Genomic DNA, 23,423 nt, shown 5'->3' on the forward strand with positions numbered 1-23,423 from the left:
AAGAAACGGTACAAATATAAATCGCCTCCGCACAGACATATTACAATTGAAGGATGTTGACATACTTGTTTATGACTTCAATTTAACAAAGAGAGGAACTCTTCGCTTCAAGACGACAGAGATTCTGAAAAGGTTGTTACCAGAAGGAACAGTGTTGACATGGGACTCAGCTGAAACCAGTCGTAGATCTAGAAGACTTTTGAAACCTGGAATCTTGGGCATGCATGTGGACTCAGATGGGGCACTAGTTGATGACAGAGAACAATATGGAACATCTTCGTCAGCATCCAGTCACTCATCTGAAGATGTGAATTCTGATGGTGTGCAAGAAAATATGAGTGATTTTGAATAATTGTTTAAGATAGTTTATATAACTGATGTATGCATCGTATCTTCAAATAAAATTAATGTTTTCCATATTTTGTTAAATGATAAGTTATGAAGCATTTTTATGTTGTTGGATTATGTCTTAAGTATGATAAATTTTATTGTTTAAATATCTACAATGCAATATCAAATTAGAGATATAATGTCTGTTTTATTCAGTGTACAAATAAAGACTTTTGAATTCATTCAGTCATATAATTTGTTCATAATGTCATGTTTTTTTAGTTTTGTGGTTGAAAACATGTTAAATTTATACTTAGGAAAGAAAAATGATATTCTACTAGAAACATTAATGTGTTTTTCCTCAAAATTTAACTTTGTTTGAGACATAAAAAATTGGTTTTATTAGCATTGTTTAAAAAGTATGAAAATTGACCCTAAAAAAAAAATCATTATTCCAGTATCAACACTTTCATTTTGAAGCTATATTTTGCAGGAAAATTTCTTAGTCACTGCGATTTTTAAAACAGCTGCAAAATTGACAACTAAAAAAAACATCGTTCCAGTATACACACTTTTCGTCTTGAACACTATTTTTGTGGTTTTTTTGGGGTTTTTGGGCCAGAGTTCCCGTTTTGAGTTTATAGTTCCCGTTTCAAAGTTTACATTGTTTTCTGGAGTTAAGGAATGAGGGTTGGGGGAGGAGGGTCCCCCTCGAAGGATTCCATTGGAAGCATGTTGATCATATAGGGTTTGTTACAACCGATCTTAGTCATAATAAAAATAGTTTGAGATAAAGTTATAATTTAGTTATTTTTATGAATTTTTTTCATAATTTAAGATGTATTATGAAGTAAATGTTTTGATGTTTATCATTGATTTATGGCTATTAAAATTTACCAGTCAGTTAATTTGTATAACTACATATTGTAGCATCTGTGGTAACCTCATGTAAAATTGCATAGAGTTAGAAATCTTTATGGAATTACCAACAAAAAATAATCTAAATTCACCATTCCATATTATTTAACTCACCATTGGATGACATTAGCATCATTACATAGATAAACTTTAGGAGTGGAATAATAAATCACATAACATAACAACCATTGTTCTAGTATAGTAACCTGATGTAACCTTGCAACATTTTCATGATTCTTTTAAATGGGTTCATTAATCACATACTTCGCAACGTAAACATCATGCCATGCAAGTAATCAACATCATTAGACTAGAATAATATAAAAACACATCATTGAACACTGATATACCTTGGAGACCCCATAAGGTGAAAACCAACAAACATTTAATTGTATTAAGTGCTCGCGAGGGTGTTCACCCCTCACTTAATGGCTTGTAAGGGAGTTCATACCTCCATTGTCATAAAATACAAATAAATGTCATTTAAAACGAAACATAACTGTTATAGACATTTTTGGGCACTGCAACCCCAATCATACATGTCCATAAACCAAGGGCTCCTAAGTCCCTAAAAGTGTTGTTCCATACCCTAAAAGAACAAGGTCAGCTGATTACATCATCTCCTAGAAGTTATCCACAGGAAACTGCTCAAAACTGGTAAAAAATGGACCATACAGGTTGCTCAATGCTAAAGGTGCGATGCATCCCACCTGCCCAATGTAAAGGGTGCAATGCATACTGAAAATCCCTTCTGTAGGGTGCGATGGGTGAGAGTGGACAAATGGCAGAGATAGTTTGCAAGGTGGATGATCATAGAATCTTCCAGAAACTTCTCCTATGACACTTGCCTCTCTGAATTCGCCTAGGGATGAGTAGGAGATCATCAATCTCCAAGTGGAATCAAGAACTATCAGAGAGAGGACACTAATAAAAATCCCAAAAGCTGACTCACCCCCCTGCAATCATCTATATATGGATGCCTCATCCTAGAGATCCAGAGGTTGGAATTTTGTATCTTGTAAGGAACTGTTGTTGGTTTCTTGGTGGAATATCATAGTGTTTAGTGATCTAAGCTTTTCATGAGGTGAAAGAAGGGCTTTCATGCTAGAGGATGATGCTGGGTCAGAACAATTGGTTGTAATCATCTTTGCTATTCTTGATATTAATAAAGCTATTCAAGTTTTCCTCCACATTCTTGTATGTTTGATGATATATGCATTTTTGTGATCAATATATATCTAGTCCTATATTGTTTATGATTGTAGATCTCTATTCTTCAATAGTATTATGTTGCTTTGATTCCACAGGTGCTCTGTGAAGCTGGGTAGACAAAGGAGAAGTGGTAAGGATCTATCAAAAGGGAGAGGAACCGAACAAGGAACCAAGCGCAAGACTGAGGTTGGTGTCCTGCATTCCCCTCTTATCTACTTCTCATAAAGGAAAACGAAAGTAGTTTTAGTTTGTTTGTTTCTAATATAGCTACCAGTATTAGTGGGACTAGCAGCTCCGAGTGGACACTAGATTTCCTGATAACAAAATGGCGACTCCACTAGGGAGTGAATAGATTGTTTGCTTTCTATATTTGTTTTCTTTATAAACTTATAGATGGAGCCTGAAGTCAAGCCAGCTAGCCTTCGAATTGCATTTGCTATGCAAGTACAAAGTAGATCAATGTTGCTTCAGTCTATCTCCAGGTTTTGTTTATAAACTGAACAATCGATTTGAAAACCTTCTAATTTCCCTAGTGGTGGCTCTAGTAACCTCATTAGATCAGACCCTGTGATTTCTATTTACTGTACATCACTTGCTCGGCCTAAATCCCTGAACTGAGCTGCAAACTGTGACCTGGAACCTAGTTGAAGTCTCGTCCCTGGACCATCGCACCTTCTCCTCTCGGGAATCTGGATGCATCGCACCTTCCATGTGCAGTAGGTGCGTTGCATCACACTTTCCCTGTGTTATAGGTGCGTTGATTAGACAAGACCTCTTCCGATCTCAGATTTTGGTTTCTGTGTTCACTCTCTTTAGCTTTATTCAGGAGTTTTGCTGTCTGTGATCAGTATACCACTATGGAAACTTCTTTCCTTTCATCATTCTGCCTCCATTGTGCAAAGAACTGTGAATTTTTTTATGTATTGTGTGCCATTTTTAGTTCTCGTTTACAAAGAAGTAGCATAATCGAACTGTCGTCTTCTGATTTGAAAGTGTCGCAAGTGTCATTTTCAGTCAAAGAAAAGAATTCTATTGTTCTTGACAATCGATTATACGGTTACTCTTGTATTTGATTTGAATTAGTAATTTTTCAAGTGTCGAAAGTAGTTTTCAATTCAAAATAGCAAAGGGTCGTCATTATCTTCCTTTCATTTTTGAAAAGAAATTTGCTAGTATTGTCGCTTTGAAAAGATAATTCAGAGTTGCACTTAGCATTCTTCTTGTCATTCACACATTAAGAAAGCTAAAAACAAATACATGCATGTGCATTTTCATTTAGATTGCTTGTTGGTTTGATTTAGGACAGTGCATCTAGTGTGTGCTCGCTGCTCTATGTTGAAAGAATATCATCTCTCTTTCTTTAGTAGCTAGGATTTTCATTGCAAAAAGAAGGTTAAATGATTGTTTATCATCTTAGATTGCATTTTAGGAATTATATCTACATCACGCGGTGAACCTGAAAGGAAAATTTCTTAAGAAATATCAATTGTAAAATAAATTCAATGAACATAAAAATTCTTTGGAACCTAACGCACAACATCTAGAAGTCTAGGCTAGAGACGTATTCCGGCGTTGTAAAGCCTGGTAACTGTCACTTTCACTGTTGGTTGGGTGATTCCTCCTCTTTGAGACGACAAGTGCCAGTATAGACTTGTGCTCCCACGTACCATTGAGTATATATTGGGAGACCACAATAGGCTATATCCTTTATCCATAGGAAGCCGCGTCTGTCGCCCTATCGATTGCAATGCACTGAACACAACATTCGAGAAGATTGACTGCCATACAATAAAAAGTATTCTACAGTTTTACGATTGGTTTGGTAATCCCTCTATCTAGATTTCCAGAGTAGTCTCTTTCATTCCTTTTCATACTCCTTAAAGGAAAAGGTCCATCTGATCACTTGTCACTACAGGCTCATTAAAAATCGAAGGCGACTAGAGTCATCTTTTGTTTTTCCGTGACTCTTAAGAATTGAAAAAACAAGTTGTGTCAAAGCATCTAAAAATTTACTTTAATCGGAATAATATCACCATTCCCGCATTGGTCTTAGGTTGAGAAAAATTGAGTCCACTAACCAAGGGTTTCCCCTCCGAGGGAATCCTAGTCCTTTCTCCTCTTGGAGAGATGTTGGTGCAACTCATATGGCCACATTTTCACTTACAGGATTGACTATTGGCTTGCCAATATGTCTCTTCTCGACCTCCATCGTTCCGAACACCGTAATTCCCGAACAATCGAGTCAGCAAATAGATGATACTAAAGTTACCCCCCAACCTTCTACTTCATCCGATCCTCCCTCTCCTCCTTCCTCTTCACTTGATGAAGCTGGTAAAGCCAAAAATCAAGTAACTAAGAAGGAGAAGAAAGGGAAGGAGAAGAAAGAGAAGAAGAAGAAGGAGCCAAAGGCGAAAAGGGGTAACCAGGCGTTGTCTAGTGAAAATCCACACACTACACCATCCAACCCTAAATCTCCATGTGTCATTTGCAAAGGAGACCACTACCATCGAGATTGTCATTGCATCCCTCAGATCTTAAGGGACTGGTCTCCTCGTTTGCACAACCCGGTGTCATCAACCCCTGAAGATCATGTTGAAAGTACACCATCAACTAGTGAAAGCGAAGCATTTGGACAAAAAAGGAAATGTAAATTTCCTTGTAAACTATGTGAAGGTGATCATGTCATCCACCATTGTCCCTTCCTAGATAAAGCTAAAAGAGTTTTGGATAACCGTCCGACTTCACCGCTACGGCTTCCTCCTAGATACAAGAAACTCTTGCTGAGTCCATCACTAGTTGAAAATCTGACTGACACACCATTGTGGTCGGTTGAAGCATCTGTCATTGAAGATAAACCCACTGAATCCATACTAGACAAAAGTTAAAAGGTCGAGGCGGTAGTCAACCTGATCTTGTCTTCAGAAGGTCCATCTTCAAATGATACAAACACTGAAGAGAATGAGAATGACACCGTTCAAATTCTTTTCGTAAACACAGACTTTGATGAACATGGGGGCAATCTATCCGTTCCTTTACTGCAGGAAGGAAGTTCGTCAGAGTCATATCCGGCCGTCTATTCGGTCCCACCTCCAAGCAACCTAGTTGTTTCCTTTGATTGGAATCTACTAGGCAGACCCCGTGTATCGGCTAATGTATGATTCTGAATCATTGTACAAGTTTACAAAATGATCATGGTGGGTACCATCATAGATGAAGGGGCTTCTGTGAGTATCCTTTCCTCAACTGCTTGGGAAGTGCTTGGTTCGCCATCGCTTCTGCCTGAAATGAGAAATCTGATAGGCTTCGACAAAGGAACCAGTCAGCCGTTAGGGATCCTTCCAAATGTTCCCATAACGTTGAGGAGGAAAACCATTTACATGAACGTAATGGTAGTCTGAGGACCTCTAGATTATAATCTACTCCTTGGACGTGACTATATTTATAGCATGGGAGCCATTATCTCCTCACTCTTTAGAGTAATGTGTTTTCCGCATGAAGGCCAAGTGGTCAAGCTCGTAGACCAGCTTTCGTTCCCCGGCTCACACATAGCTAATAGTCAAATGCCATCCCTAAATGGTCTTTTCACGCAAGGAATGTCTCATCAATCTCCAGTCTGTCCACCTAAAGAGCACGAGTGATTTGGGAGGACATGAATGAAACCCAGGGGGCATGCACCCTGGTCTGTTTCAGCAGGAAAACCTTGGGTATAGGGTAGGTTTCCGTGGAGGATATATGACTAGTCTGACACACCCGTCCGTTTAGGAAAATGGGATTAGACTGGAATAAGATTCCCTCGTCAAAGTTATGTGAGTGAAGACGACCGCGCCACTCACCTTTATCTATTTCGATAGACATCGCCAAGGAAGCATTTTGTCTACAACGCAGATGGAGAGCTTTCATATGGTAACCTGGAAACTCTATTTTGCTATACCTGGGGGCATGCAAACCTTTTTGCATGCAAGCGAAGAGCGACCATTTATTTTCTTAGTTTGTAGTTTCTCAACCCTTTAAACTCATAGGATTGGTCATTGCTAGCTTTCATAATGAAAGGATCTGGAGAAAAGTTTCGAACGGTGCAAGCTCCCTAAAAATTGAACCTATCGATGAGACATCCTTATTATACGACTGTCACGAGCAGTTTTTATGTGAAGTTCAAGCTCGTTAAAAATTAAACCTTAGCAATGAGCAAGCGATCCCCCAGAGTTTAAGCTCATTAAAAAATGAACCAATTTCTCGTAAATAACCATTGTGAATGCATTATCATCAGCCTTTTCAGCCCTGGTCATGTTCTTACCATCACCTCTACTTTGTTTTAGCAGATCATTCACCTCCATTTGATTGTTTACCCCTTTTGAGGAACAACTACGAAGAGTGATCCTGTTAGCCATCCTTGTGACATTGTCATGTTTGGAAAATTCCAAACCTTACCTGGAATTAGTTGCTACCTGAAATTATCACTCATTCCTCAAAAAACGAGTCTCCTTTAAGCTCTTTTCATCTGACTCATAAAATATGAAAAGATTGCCGAGCAATTGGCCTCTCTAGCTCGTTAAAGCTACCGGAAGTGTTATCCCTCCTCTAGATTTTAGTCTTTTTGGACCTGAGGGATTATTACACAAAAAGATCAAGCGCCTTCTTTGTTCGGCTCGTTAAAATTACCGAAAATTCATCCCTTTTGTATTATTTTATACTTTTTCAGACTTAAGGGATTATATGACGAAAGAGGATTATGGGAGTTTCCTTTACGTCCCTTTTAGACTCGCTAAAATTGAAAAGGACCGAGTTATCTTTGTTGTTAAACTCGTTAAAACCGAATAGCGACAAACTTGTCCATGCAGACAAGAATGAGTTTCACTATCGCTAGGCTCGTTAAAACATAACGACGGGTTAGCCCGAAGGGAAAATTATAGAACAAGCATATGTTATCCTCCTCAAGCTTGACAAAAATAAAGAGGTACTGGTCAACAATGACTGGGGAAAAATTGGGAAGAAAAGTTGAAGAAACTTTATTGGTAGCAAGTCGCTCTTGAACATGACACTTTCACTCCATGTCTGAGTCGGGTTGGGTTATTCTGTTCACTGGTCATATCACTATTGGTCCATCACACCATCCATATTTGGGGTTAACTCTACCAATCCATGTCAGTGTCGCTGGTACGTTCAAGAGAAGTCGCTCAGAGAATTTACCTGTGTCTCATCTGCTGCAATACATTCACGCTCCATTCTTCCATGACCGCCACCCTGGACCCTGTATCAGCAGATCGTTCTCACCTCCAAAAATCAGTTACTCCATTCCGTGTCGTAGATGTGGGATTCAGTAAGGCCTTCCTATGACGAGTCGCTTCTTGTCAACATCAGCTCATTATCCAAGAAGTCGACTTAGGAACAACCCTTTCAGTACTTTGAAGCTTGCATGCCTCAATGGCAAGTTTCTCACTTCTGGCGACAGGTTTACATCAATGGCCTTCGACCATAAGATTTTGCATGGTGCTCGACACCAAGTCATTTTTCACACCACGCGAATTGTACTATAGTACCTATAGGGTCATCATCATTATCGATGATTCCTCTCGCGCTTGTTAACAGCTTACATCATTGGCTGGTAATTAGGTGATGTCTTTCCATGTTCGACTCTAGAACATCTTTCACATGGATTGAATTGTACTTCAAGTGAATATTAGACGAGTTTTAAGACCCCTGATCTAGTTTAATTCATCCGAGCTACGATATATTCAGGAAAATAAAGACATAAAATGTACATTTTTGCTGTACAGATGATCATCCGAATCAAAGGATGATGACTCTATCAGAATCATTAGTCTGCCGCACAGACGGTTGTCTGTCTTATGTACATGAAAATGAATTTATAAAGCTGAGCATAGGAATGCCCGCCTTAGCTAGATCATGAAAAATATTATGAAGATAATGTATTGTATTGTATCTTATTACACGTTGCCTTCTAGCTCAGAAAAACTTCAGATCCTCATGATAAAGCATTTCACCTAACATCAAAAGATTAACGACCTCATGCTTTAGGGGGCAACTGTTATAGACATTTTTGGGCACTACAACCCCAATCATACATGTCCATAAACCAAGGGCTCCTAAGTCCCTAAAAGTGTTGTTCCATACCCTAAAAGAACAAGGTCAGCTAATTACATCATCTCCGAGACGTTCTCCACAGGAAACTACTTAGAACTGGTCAAAACTGGACCATACAGGTTGCTCAATGCTAAAGGTGTGATGCATCCCACCTGCCCAATGTAAAGGTGCGATGCATACCGAAAAGACCTTTTGTAGGGTGCGATGGGTGAGAGTGGACAAATGGCAAAGACAGTTTGCGAGGTGGATGATCATAGAATCTTCAAGAAACTTCTCCTATGACACTTGCCTCTCTGAATTCACCCAGGGATGAGTAGGAGATCATGAATCTCCAAGTGGAATCAAGAACTATCAGAGAGAGGACACTAATCAAAATCCCAGAAGCTGACTCACCCCCCTGCAATCATCTATATATGGATCCCTCATCCCAGAGATCCAGAGGCTGGAAGTGCTATTGGTTTCTTGGTGGAATATCATAATGTTTGGTGATGTAAGCTTTTCATGAGGTGAAAGAAGGGCTTTCATGCTGGAGGATGATGCTGGGTCAGAAAAATTGGTTGTAATCATCTTTGCTATTCTTGATATTAATAAAGTTATTCAAGTTTTCCAGCACATTCTTGTATGTTTGATGATATATGCATTTGTGTGATCAATATATATCTGGTCCTATATTGTTTATGATTGTAGATCTCTGTTCTTCGATAGTATTATGCTGCTTTGATTCCATAGCTGCTCTTTGAAGCTGGGTAGACGAAGGAGAAGTGGTAAGGATCTGTCAGAAGGGAGAGGAACCAAGTGCAAGACTGAGGTTGGTGTCCTACATTCCCCTCTTATCTACTTCTCATAAAGGAAAACGAAAGTAGTTTTAGTTTGTTTGTTTCTAAGATACCTACCAGTCTTAGTGGGACTAGAAGCTCTGAGTGGAGAGTAGATTTCCCGATAACAAAAACTAACTATAAGCTATTACAATCATCATGATAGCATTTACCCACAAATCCCTGAGCATTATGTCTTTGGGGCCTGGTCCTACACATCAATGGATTATACTATAACTGGCATTACTTGAATCTGCATAGGGCACTATTTTATTGCTTTCCATAATGTTAAATATAATCCATATTTTTCATATGCCACAATCTTTTCTATGATTTCTAATTTCAACAACCTCTGATATCAAGATTAGATCAAATATTAATCAAACCAATAATAAATATATACTACTAATACTTCAACATATATTCGTGCTCATATATAAAACATAAACAAAATATCAGTACATAACTTCTTTAAAATCACTACACAAACATTAATAAAAGGCATATAAATATCAAGCATGTCTATAGATAAATACTACATTAACTATTATTCCCTTCGCAAACGAACACAATCTTTTCCAAAGGCCAACCACTACAACTGTCCATATTATTTTAAAGCATACTAACATCTTAGCTTTGATCTTAATGAATGTAATTATATAAGATTATTAAAAGGAAAATAACCCCTCAAGGGTTTCTTTGTATATCCAATTATGTATTCTTTCCAAAAAGAGCTAATACAATAGATATTATTCGTATGCATGCAAATGCATGTTTTTTTCCAAAATAAAACTAATGTAATATTATTTTTGTGCATGTAACTGCATGTTCTTTCCAACATCATCTTTCCCAAAGGAGAGTTATTCACAATAGATATTGTACATTATAAACACACGAACAACTCCAAAATAAAAGTAACATAGTAGTTATGATTTCTTGCATGCAACTACTTGTTCCTTTCAAAATAAATTAACATGATAAATATTTTTTTTTTTCTGAGTTAAGACTAACCTAAGTACCCACAGGGGATTTGAACCGGTGACCTATCGCAAGGAGTGCCTTAACAGCGCACCCAATCACCGTCAATCCAAAGCCCCGTGGGCAACATGATAAATATTAATCTTGCATGCATAAAACAAATTTCTTTCTAAAAGAAGCTAACTAAATCTTACATGTAAAAAACACATTTATTTCTCAAGAAATACAACAACCATTTCTTTTGTGCATATATAAAAATGTTCTTTTCCAAGAACACTAACACATTAGCTATCCTTTTCATGCACGCAAGAACACATTTCTTTTGATGAAGTCTAACTTAATAGCTATTCCTTTTATGCATGCAAAAATATATTTCCTTTTCAATAACTAAAACAATAATTTATTTCTTCCCATGCAAGTAAATTCACATATTCATTTCTAGAAATGAAATATAATATATATTATTCCTATGCACATAAGCACATATTATCTTTAAGAGTGTAATGTTTCTCTTTAGGAATCTAATGTATAGGAATCATGTGAAAATCTCCATCAATATGTTTAATGAAATAACTTAGTTTATTTTTCTTTTCATAACCAAAGTTCACATGCATTTATGTTTCATGGAAAATATCATGACTTCTTATATCTTTTGTGTGCAGGATTCATGTGCATTATCTTTTAAGTGAAACAACATTCCTAACTTATCTTGTTATATTCATGGACTAAACAAATATTTTTAAGAACACATATACCCCTGCAATTTTTTTAACGCACAGGAATTTTGCGAGACTTTCCACATAAATTAACCAAATTGACTATGCCTTTGCACACAAAAATAAATAGTTCATTTTAAAGAACAATACTATGATTAGACACACCTAAATTTGAACACAGGAATAAAGAAACTTTCTAAGAAATTAACTTTTCTCTATTTGAACTACAACACTTCAATTGTTCATCTTTACAAATTTGGAAGAAGCGACCTCCAACATTTGATTTAAACATTAACAGTTCTAGGACTGATGACCTCAGGTCAACTGACTTGATCTCTAACTAATCCTCAATTGATTCCATATGACTGGTAGTGGAGAGGTATTTGTGAAATCATAATTGATAACATACAAGGAGAACTAATTGCCAACAAGAAGAAACACACTAAGACTAATTTTAATTCACAACAAAATAATGATTCAAAACTCCAATCCTTAAAATCCCTTCTGTTTAGTTTAGAGATGCACTACTCATCCAATTCCATATGAGAGATAAGGACCATGGCATCATTTCTATTGTGACTTATGAATATGTTCATGTCTAAATAACAATTGTTAACAAATAATAACTATTGTAAAGGGAGTATTACAAAAACATACTCTGAAAGAGAGTAAAATATTCAAACTATACAATGCCCCCTCCCCAATTTTTGATAATCGCACCACCTCCATACAACAAAAGGGTCTACCCTTTTTTCCATAGCATGGATCCATGGTGAACTAAAAGAACAAAAAGAAAGTTACCAAGAGTTCATTTAACTCCTCACTGGTTCCTGGTGGAAACAATTTATAATAATACTTTTACTCATGCAAATATATGAGTTTTTACAATAATTAGTTTTGCAATGAATTCTTGATGGGACAGTTAAATAAATTAATAATATTTTACCATATGTCAATACGTGAGTGTTGTGGGTCAGGATATTACATACTCACCCCTTAAAGAGAACACCATCCTTGATGTTCATCTCTCACTGGAACATTAAATTTTACTCATGATATAACAATTTGAACAACCCAAAATGGGGTCCTTCCCCTTCAAAATGAAGGATTTATTTTCCAAGAAATACCAATAAGAAAAAATAATATTTTTTTATCAATAATCATAAGCATTTACAAGTACAAAAAAATATTCAATTTCTACTTTCTATCACTTAACCATTATTCAACTTTATAGAAACAAAACAAAATCTCTATACCAACTTATCATTACTTTCCAATTACTCTTGGAAATCATGGTTACCTTATGCAATAATTCCTCAGCCTCCATGGAAAGTACCCTATAATATATGATCAACAAACTGAGTATAATCATAGTAATCACAACATTTTTAATCATTAATTATATATGCAATGTCAAGTTATTTTTTAATCTTAATACTTCTACGAGTACTCAGAGAACACCAAACTCTATAATAATTAAGATGATAAATCACTTCTTCAAGAGCATACTATCTTAGCCTCCCGCTAAAGACATTCACAAGATTGGTAAAACAATAAAGGAGCTTATACTTCGAATGATTTCTTTCTGAGCACTAGTATTTTTTCCCTTCAATATGTACATAAATTATTACAGAGTCTTATGGAAAATTCATTTTTAACACAATACATAACCAATTATTTAATTTGTTCAACTATGAGAACCACAGTGGAAAATGAGTGCTCCCAACCAATGGGAATTGGTTTCCACAACCATATTGAGCCATTTTCAAATCCATTTAATTCTCTGAGGGAGACCATAACTGTTCTAACATAGGATTCCTCTTGGTAGCATCATTCCTATTCCTTTGATAATGTCATGAATATAAGGAATTTAAAGCTCAAGAACTCATTATTTGGGCCTCCTCCAATAGGCTCCAAAATCAATAGAGTTGCCTCAGGATTTTTCCTCTCTTCGCCATCTTGGCCAACACTTTTCCCTTACTAGGATGATCTATCTCTAGGGAAAGGAAATTTGAATAGGAAACCACCATTATCCCAAGCCCTCATTGTCCTTCACAATTGACCATAACTATCTACCATGTGAAAAAAAAAATTAACACCTTTTCCTTCTTGACTTATTTTCTATCCTTAAATTATAAGAGGGGCTCTTTCAATGCATTTTAAAACATACTATTGTCCTCTTCAAGCACAACCCCCACCTTTTACATCCTTTCATTATCACACATATCAATACATGCATACATTCTTTATAAGGAGTGCATTGTAAATTTAGTCATGTTCTTTAAATGCACCATAATCATTGTCTAACATTATGTATGAAAAGGTTGGTAGTTAATCCTTATTATCACTAGTGAGTGGTCAAGATTGTTGATAAGTGTAATAAATGGTTTATCCTCTTTTATATACATTAATTCCATTAGCACATTAAGAAAAACATTTTCACTTACCATTATTTAATGTGATTATTAACATCACATCATGCATCTCATGTCAAAAGTAGTCTATTGCATATATCGTTATGTATTTTGTTAGAATCAAACCTGAGTTGATTCCCACTAGTATCATACCTCTATTTATTTTTCACTTACCGACTCCCAAAAGGGGCCAATGCTAAAACCTTTTGCTTTGATACCACTTGTAACATCCCTTGGTAACCTCGAGTAAAAATCCATAGAGTTAGAATTTTCTAATGGAATTACTAACAAATAATAATTTGAATTCACCATTCCATATTCTTTAACTGACCATTGGATGACATCATCATCATTACATAGAGTATCCTTAAGGAATGGAATAGTAAATCACGTAACATAACAACCATTGTTGCAGTATGAAAACCTGATGTAACCTTACATCATTTTCATGATTCTTTTTACTAGGTTCATTTATCACATACTTTATAATGTAAACATCATGTCATGCAATGAATCAACATCATTAGAATGACACAATAGGTAAACACATCATGGAACACTGATATAGCCTAGAAACATCGTAGGGTGAAAACCATAAAACATTTAATTTTATTAAACGCTCATGAGAATGTTCAACCCTCACTCAATGACTTGTAAGCGAGTCCATCCCTTGACCATTGTCATAAAATATTACAAATAAATATCATCTTAAAAGCAACATAACTATCTATAAGTTATTACAATCATCATGATATAATTTACTCACAAATCCTTTAGCATTGTGTCTTTCAGGCTTGGTTCTTTCCATTAGTGGATTATCCTGAAATTGACATTCCTTCAATCCACATAGACCATTACTTTATTGCTTTCCATGATGTTGAATATACTACATATTTTTCATATTTCACGGTCTTTTTTGCAACTTCCATTGTCAACAACCTTTGATATCATGATTATATCAAACATTAATTGAACCAGTAATAAATTTATACCACTAATGCTTCAACACCTATTTGTGCGAATACGTAAAACATAAAAAAAAATATCATGACATGCCTTCTTTAACATCATTGTAGACAAATTAATAAAAAGCATATAACTATCAATCATGTCTATAGATAAATACCACATTAACTATTATTCCCCTCACACAAGCACATATTCTTTTCCAAAGGAAAACCACTACAATTGTCCATATTATTTTAAAGGATACTAACATCTTAGTTTTTATCTTTGTACACGTAATTATATAAGCCTGTTAAAATAAATTAGCCCATTATCTATTTATTTTCATATGTAATTACATAATCTTTTCCAAAAGAACTAATACAATAGATATTATTCTTATGCATGTGAATGCATGTTATTTTCCAAAGAAAACTAATGTAATATATATTATTCTTGTGCATGCAACTGCATCCTCTTTCCAACAACATCTTTTCCAAAGGAGAGTTATTCATAATGTGGTAAGTCATGTGTTGGCTGAATTCCGATTGGGCCTATGTGGCCACTTATTTTTTCGTAGTGCCTAAATAATGAGGCATATAATATCTATGGGTGAAGGACTTGGCCTTCCCTTTCCTTACCACCACCCTTTGTCAACCATTGCATGAGTCCTTTACTGATAATGCAAGCCCCAAATACCAGATCCTAACACACCATGAGGAATTGTAGTACCTCTACTAAAATTTGTTCTACAAAAGACTTATGATTTTATAAGTTTGACATGTGGCTGAAAAGCTAAAAAGTGAAAAGTGAATATTTTATGAGATTGTAAATATTTATTATGTTAATAAAATAAATTTGTTTTACTTATTATTATTTTTGGAAATAAACAAGAAGTCACCACGTCAAAGGTTAGACTCTTAACTACCATGAAACAGTTAAAATCAATTATGGTTGAAGAAAGGGTAGGAAATAGAAAAAAAGGAAAAATCCTCCATTTTGGAAGGGAGAGGACCCTTTTTTGCTAATCTAACCACCAAAACTAACGTGAAAGGACATAAATGTCATGGGTGGGAGATGTTTAAAAAACATGTGGGAGATAAAGGAGACTAGTGCTCTGGGAAAACTACTGAGACTGTATTTCAATGGTTGAGGAGAATGTGGAAACATCTATTGTATTTCAAAAATAATTAGATAAGTATTTGAGTTATTTTTTATTTTGTACTAAGTATGTGAAGTCTCAGGGTCATTTTATGATTGAAGTAGGAACAATAATGAGAATTTATAAAGAAATATTTTGTTTATTATATCAGAATGAGTATTATGAAAGTTTTTTCCTATTAATACAATTAGATTTAGTTTTTCTATGATGATTGGTCTATATGGAAATTATGTATATAAACATGTGTAATTAATAGGGCACGAGGACTAGAGAAATGATACAATGGAGACCTAAGGTTATTCTATGAAATTTTCGACCCTAGGTAACTCTTTGTTGAGGGCATATGAGTGATGGAACCCAGAACTAGGAGTCCAACACTAATTCCTCTTGTATAAATAAAGTGAATCAATACTTTAGTATAAAAAATAAAAAATAAAGTTTTTCATTGGATTGGGTTTAACTCATATATATATATATATATATATATATATATATATATATATATATATATATATATATATATATATATATATATATATATGTGTGTGTGTGTGTGTGTGTGTGTGTGTGTGGACATGCATTATTATCATTTTGTTGACGCTACAATCAACATCCTCCAAAAATATTCCAACACTTGAATTTTGAAGCCAACTATGGATCTTACGATTTATCACCCTATGGTTAATCCATGGTGGGTTGATGTATTCTAAAAGTTTCAAGTATTCTTCTGAGTTTTAACTGCCAAGTCACTTACTCACACATGCCGAGCATGTAATCAATTCAAAAATACACTTCCTTTACAAAGTTTCAAACATGGATAGAAATATCCATCAAGATGGAGCAAATGCAATGTTTATCTCATGTTGACAACAAATGCACATTTTCAACTAATATTCTCCCTCATTTTTATTCCAATTATACTTTTAGTTCGACGAGTTTTCTCAATTGTCGTCTTTTACACACTTTCACTTTAACATTCGTGGATGTCACTTTCACTCTATTTCACTTTAATAAGTGTTTTTTTCATGTTATATTTGCTTTGGAATGTGTCTCTTTGAAGGTTTTTCACATTTTACAAGTGTCATCTTTATGTTTTCCTCCTATCACAGGTGTCGCTTTAGTTGTTTTCACTCCTGCATGTGTCGCACCTTTGCATATCACCAAAGTTTGTTCTGGTGCACTCTTTTATATGAGATTGTCTTACATATAATTAGAATATGTGTTATACACATTCCTACAGCTTAGCACACCTTTTGGTCACATTCGTCACTTCTCTCGTAACTCGTGTTTGAAGTGTTGTAATGTGTTGTTTCAACTGTGACACTTACAAGTAAGTATCACTTTATTGTTGTTTCAAGTTTTTATTGTCATCCATGAGACCTATGTATCATTTTAGCATGCATGGATGGTTTTATGTATGTGATACATGTTTGAGTCATGTTCAGATGCATTTCTCCCTTTTACTTTATTGGTCTCACACTTAGCCATTTTCGAGCCCTTCTTGGTCCTTTAGCCTAGTATAAGTTGTGAGGGAATTAGACCTCTTACCAAGTGAGTATCTTAACCTATCCATGGGCCTCAATGATGCAATCCTAATCCCCAATGTTGGTGCAATAATTCCTCCCCAAGATCACCTCAAATATAATGCACATTATGATCATCCAAAAGGGTAGTCACCTAATCCTTCTTACTTATACAGAGTTATGACACTGAATTGTGATCACCTCTACCTTGCATGAAACATATATCACTCTATTATAGCACCATTTACCACCCTTAGTATTAGTGATGCTTTATTTATGGCCTAGGGCAACCCCTACTTCAAGACTTGGTCCAAATATTTTAAAACAATGTTTTATTCCTTGTACGCTACTTCACCCTGAGATAAAAGCCTGTACACGCGAGTTAGTCAATACTCAACCTGCGTATATGTGCTAAAACACTCTAAAAAATTAAATTTCCTTAATTATGGGCGGAGTTCGTGGTTTTTACCTATTGATTACCTGCTATTGCTTGTGGCCCAACTGTTTCCCAACTAAAAAACTAATTGGGAGGAGTATAAATAGAGTTCTATGGGAAGGCCTTAAGGAGGAGAAGAGATAGAGTTATTATACTGAGATTATCCCTGACTGAGTTTGAAGTATCCCTATGCTTCAAGCACTTCCAAAGTTTCAGGAAACCCCTGTTTCCTTGATTGTTGATATTCTCCCTCTTGCTTGAGATATCATGGTACTAGTTATGGAAGGAGGTTGTTAAAGACTAGGACTGGACAGATCTAGAGGATGGTTTGTCTTTGAGCTGGAAGAAGAAGACATAGGTGAATTCTCTCTGTGCTAGCTATAGATTTCTACAATAAAAAGAAGTGTTGTCTTGTTTCCATGATTAACTGTGTTTATGCATCAGATACTGTTGTAATTCATATATGAATTTTATTTTGATGTATAACTAATGATTTTATTGTATGATATATAGTTAGTGTCATTAAAATGCTTTATCTATATACTACTATGTATGTTCGAATTGAATAAATTTTAGGTTTGGAGAACATCAGAAGTTCAAGAGGGCCTGAACCCAGCGGGATCTACCCGAATGAAGGACATATGGGTATGGTCGCTCTCACATAGTTTGTTTATTTAAGCATGCTCCCTGAGTTGTATGAGTGTTTCTTACTACAATTTGCTCTTCCTCTTTTGTGGTTCCAACCCAAAGCCCTAGGGTACTTATTCCCATAACATAATTGGCAACTCAACTGGGGATAATAATCGTGTTATTCCTAGTTTGGGTTGTTCAGTGTCAATCAGGGCTTAGTTCTTAGTTTGCTTGTTGTGACAGTATTATTTGGTCCAGTAGAATCTCAGACCTTAAGTCTGATCCTTTTCATCTATATTTCTTTTTTATTTTTCTTGCAGAGCTTTGTATACGAACTTTAGTCTATTTGCAGTAGTGTACACACGCTAATCTCTGTGAAGTGAACCCACGTATACGCGAGTTTCCTTTATCAGAAGTTCATGTACACACCTCTGTGCTTGAACAAAGTCACGTATACCATTTTTTGTATTGTTTTTTCAAGTCTCTCTGCCCAGAGAGATTTGTTTCTTGGTTTGTTTAGTCTCTGAGAGGTCAATTTCTATCTCTAGAATTTTATCACTCTGCGAGCTTACTATTTTGAATTCTCTTTCGATTTGAAAAGATTTGGCCTAGGTTTTCTTTTGAGTGAGTTTTATGATTTGTGTTTTGGTACACAATACTTCATATAGAGGTTCTTGATTGTTATGGTCCTCTAGAATAGCAGATTGTTTTCAATCTTAGTGTCAAGCTTGGTTATTAGTCTACATGCTTTGTGTTCCGTCATTTTGTGGCCTTATACTTTTTCTTGCTTTTTGGAAGTCCTTTTTTTTATGAATTTGAAAGTATTTCTTTCCTGACTTCTTGGTCAGTTTGTCAAGCTCTTTGCTGCTATTTGGGTCATTTAGTACAAGTTGAAACCTTTTTGTTCTAGTTTTCATTCATTATAAAATTTGTAACTTGCAAAGACTCCTTGTGCTCTTCTTTCGGTCTTTGAGTCTTAGTGGCATTTAGAGTGCTTTCAAAAGTTTGTTTTGATTGTTTCTTGAAAAAGAAAAGATATTAAAAAATATTGTTTTATTTTTATTTTTCCAAGTTTGATTTTGGTTTCTTTTGATTTTTTGAAAGTGAATTGTGATCTTTTGGGATTTGTCCTTCTTGTTTGGAGAGAATTTTGTATTCAAAATTTGTATTATTTTCAACACTTAAGTTGGCTTATTAATAGTTATAAACAATTGCTTTCGTTCTTTTTTAGAGTAATTTAGGATCTTGCATCTTCATTACACCTTGAATTATGGTAGTTTTGCATTATTAAAGCATCAATAGTCTTTTTAGTTTTTGTATGTTTGAAGAGTGTTTTAAGAAAAGAAAAGAAAAAGTTTTTTGCTTTATAGAAGTTTCGTAGAACCCACGTAGAGATATATTTTCATCGAAGAACAAACAATTGCATTCATGTAGTTAGTTTTTCATTGATTTCTTTTGCATCATACAAACACCATTGGTTTCATTTCCATTTATACCCTTGACTTAAAAGAACAACCATTAAAAATCAAGCACTTAATTAAAATAAACTAGAACTTTTGTATTGTCATCAAAATACACCAACAAGTTTAGGTTTATTAGGGCCTTGGATTAGGTGACAAGAGAGTTAACTCTCCAAGGCCACTCTAAATTGTAAAACATAGAAGTTTGATTAAAGAGAAAAATCCAATAGCATTAGGGAGACCTAGAAAGCTCCATGACTAGGGGTAAAGCGCGAGGGTTAGTGAAGATAGGGATGAGAGATACCCCTATCTTACTTGTCGTATCCCACCTCGCGACTATTCCACTCAGCTTCTAATACGAGTTGGTGACCATAGTTGCCTATCCTAGGATCCACACAGGTGGCTACGGAGGGGAATCCCGTGGCACCTGAGGTTGACGTTGTATCATGTTCAGCAGTACTTCTGGAGGGTACCCTTGCGAAGCTTGGGGGCTTGCACCGGCAAAGGCTGTTGTCTAGAGGTCAACATAACTACCTCTGATACCTTCACTAGTAGGCCTGGGGCATAATTACCCTAGTCTATTTTCGAAAGGCCCTTATTATTAACTTTCTTGTATTTTGGTGTCCGGTCCTAATCACCCGAAGCAGAAATAATTGGAAGTTTTTTGATTGCTGATATCTTTAGGGACATTTTAGTGAGTGTTTTGTGCTCCTAGTCGGCCTAGCTTTTTAATTTTCTTGAGTCTTTAAGTAGATCTTTTAAATAATTCAAAGTGGCTAACCAACCATCTCAATGGTCTCGGAGACTTCGTGGGCTTTCACCTACGAGTCTGGAGCCTTCTCCTAGAAGGCGTAGGAGCAATTCTGATAGTGGTTTCCAACCAGTGGCTGCAGGCGCATCGAAGATTGATCCTCCACTTGGGGGAATTAGTTCACAGTATAGACCTGGTACTAGTACAAAGTTAGAGAGGAACACACCAGTTCTTTCTTGAGTACTCTTTCAGTCGAAAGATAGTATTGAAGTAGAAGAGCTTTCAGAGTCTGTTGTGGCTCTGAATTCTCCTCTCCCTCTTGATCATCTAGACGTTTTGTTATACATTGGAACTCTGACTCACAGGCCTTCAAGCCCAGGTTTGCATACATCTATCCCTTCGATGACCACCGCTAGAAGCATGGCATCCACGATGAGTGTTGCGAGCATGCAAACTCCCATATCTGTAAAAGGGGGGGAACTATTTCCATCACTTCTAACACTCCTAGCAAAACTATAATTGGGTCCACTTCCATTCCTTTGACGAGTAGAAGTTCTCAAGCTAATGCATCCAGTTTTGGCTTTTTCCCTTTTGGAATGCCCTCTCAAGATATTCCTTCGATTCCTTTGTCTATACCATCAACCACCTCTACATCCATGATGAATGGATCAGCTTCTTTTCAGGGTTTCCCATTTGGAAGTGGTCATATACCACATTCCAATCTGACAGTAGGGTTAATGCCTTTTCCTTTTACAAGTCAAGGTGGTAACCCCTTCCAGAGTTGGACAAACCCTGCGGTTAGTGGGATAGAAGCTGGGAATAAGTTTTTCGGCCAAAAAGGGAATGTGTCGTATTCTTCGATTAATTCATTTCAAAGTTTTTCACCCTTTGCTAATGCATGGAACCCTTGTTAGGGGCTGTCAGCTTCTTTCAATACTTCGTTAGGGGGTAACTTCACTTGTTACGAAGAATTTTCAGTAGGAGTTGGACAAACTCTGAATTTTTCTGGACCACAAGGATCACCTTTTGGTTCAGTAGGCTCTATGAGTTACTTCAGGCAACCTGGTGCATTTCAAAATCTAGGTCATTCTTTTCAAACCTTTAGGAACCCTGCCCATTCTAGATGGAATTCCCAAGGTCCTCCACGACTTCCTTTTCTTGCCACGCTTAATTTGCCAGACTTAAATAAATTGACGAATGATCCAATTAGGTAGAATCTGGCTTGGCCTTTGGTCCCAACTAAACTTCCATCAGATATTCCAAAGTTCGAAGGGAAGAGTGGTGAAGACCCGGGAGACCATGTGACCACATTTCACTTATGGTGCTCATCCAATTCCCTGATAGATGATTAGATCAGGTTGAGGTTATTTTAGTGCACCCTAATCGAGAATGTGACCAAATGGTATATAGAGTTTCCGGGGGGCACCATTACTTCTTTCGTTGATTTGGCTAAAATTTTCTTGAACCATTTTTAGTTGTATGTCTACTATGAAGCCAAAACCGAGCTTCTGGCCAACTTTCATCAAGACATGACAACTCACATTTCAGATCATATCCAGGAATGGAGATGGAGAAAAAGGCTTATCAAAGCCAAAATTCCACCAGAGTTCTATCTCGAATGGTTTCTCAAATCATTACAACCTAAAATCTCAAAGGATATTTCTCTTTCCGGTTTTTCTTCAGAAGAGCAGGTTATTTTTTGAGCCCAGCAATTAGAACTAATATATTCTCAGTTTGGGACTCTTCAGAAAATCCTACCTAACGCTCCTAGATCTAAGGTTGATTTAGCCAAACCGAATTCAATCCCTCACATTGATGGTATAGTTGGATCAATTGACGCAAATACGGTGAACCTTTTGAACCAATTGCAGCAGTTGTCTCTACAAACTGCTTCTTCTAACCAGGTAGCACTGTCTACACCTTTGCCTTCCCAACCTACCTCTATAAATGTCGTCCAGGCCTCTAACCCCAAAGGAAATCAACAATCTGATGGGAAGAAGAAGGGATGAGGTAAGAAGAAGAACCAAGAAGGGAAGGGTAATGCAAACAAGCCCGGCAACAGTGCCGGTGAGGGTAGAAAAGAGTCCAAGAAAAAGGTTAAATTTCCATGCAAGTTATGCAATGGAGATCATTTGACTCACCTTTTCCCTAAGATTCAAGATGCTCAGTGCTTATTAGTGCAGCAAGGGTCCTCTAGCACCCAAGATATCCTGACTAACCCTTTTTCCCAAGGGCAACAATTACTTGCTGGCGCAAACTCGAATGCTAGTACCTCTGCAGGGGGAAACCAGGAAAGGGAAAATTCCTCAAATGTTTATATGATGAACTCTCATGTCGACGTTGCTACACAAGCACACGATTATGGTGAAACAGAAACATCTAAGGCTAAATTTGTTCCCGAAACCATAGACCCACTTCATATTGAGAAACCCTCTACTGAGTCTATGCCTCGAATACCGAAAGGATCCGCAAAGTGCTCGACTATTAACCCTGATGCTAGGGCAGCCCAGAACTACTCGATTGTAGAAGATCTGGTTCAAATTCCTTGTGCTAAGTCTGCATTGGAGGTACTCCAGTCATGTCCTGCTCAGAGAAGTGCCTTGCTTTTGGCAATCGAGGTAATGGATCCAAAGAATTCTTTAGTGCTCTCTTTTGATATGCTGAATGTCAAAAAGAGACTTCCTCACCATATGGCTTTCCAAATAAAGTCCAGTTACTGAAAAACCAATATTTTTCAAACAATTATAGATGAGGGAACTTCCACATGTGTAGTGCCTATGTCATGTTGGAAGGCCATTGCATCACCTTCAGCCATTCCTTCACCAACTCTCTTAACAACATTTGATGGACATTCTCATAGGCCACACAGAATTATCCCGACCTTCCTATATGTGTTAATATTGAGTTAGAAATCATTGATGCCAACCTAGATTACAACCTCCTCTTAGGAAGGAATTGGATTTACGATATGGATGCCATAGTTTCATCTTTATTCCACATCCTCTGTTTTTCTCATGAGGGGAGAATTGTT

The sequence above is a fragment of the Pinus tabuliformis genome, chromosome 5_1 (assembly GCF_031772625.1).
Source record: "Pinus tabuliformis cultivar Carrire ecotype Pingquan chromosome 5_1, CPIR1, whole genome shotgun sequence".
Classification (NCBI taxonomy): Eukaryota; Viridiplantae; Streptophyta; class Pinopsida; order Pinales; family Pinaceae; genus Pinus; species Pinus tabuliformis.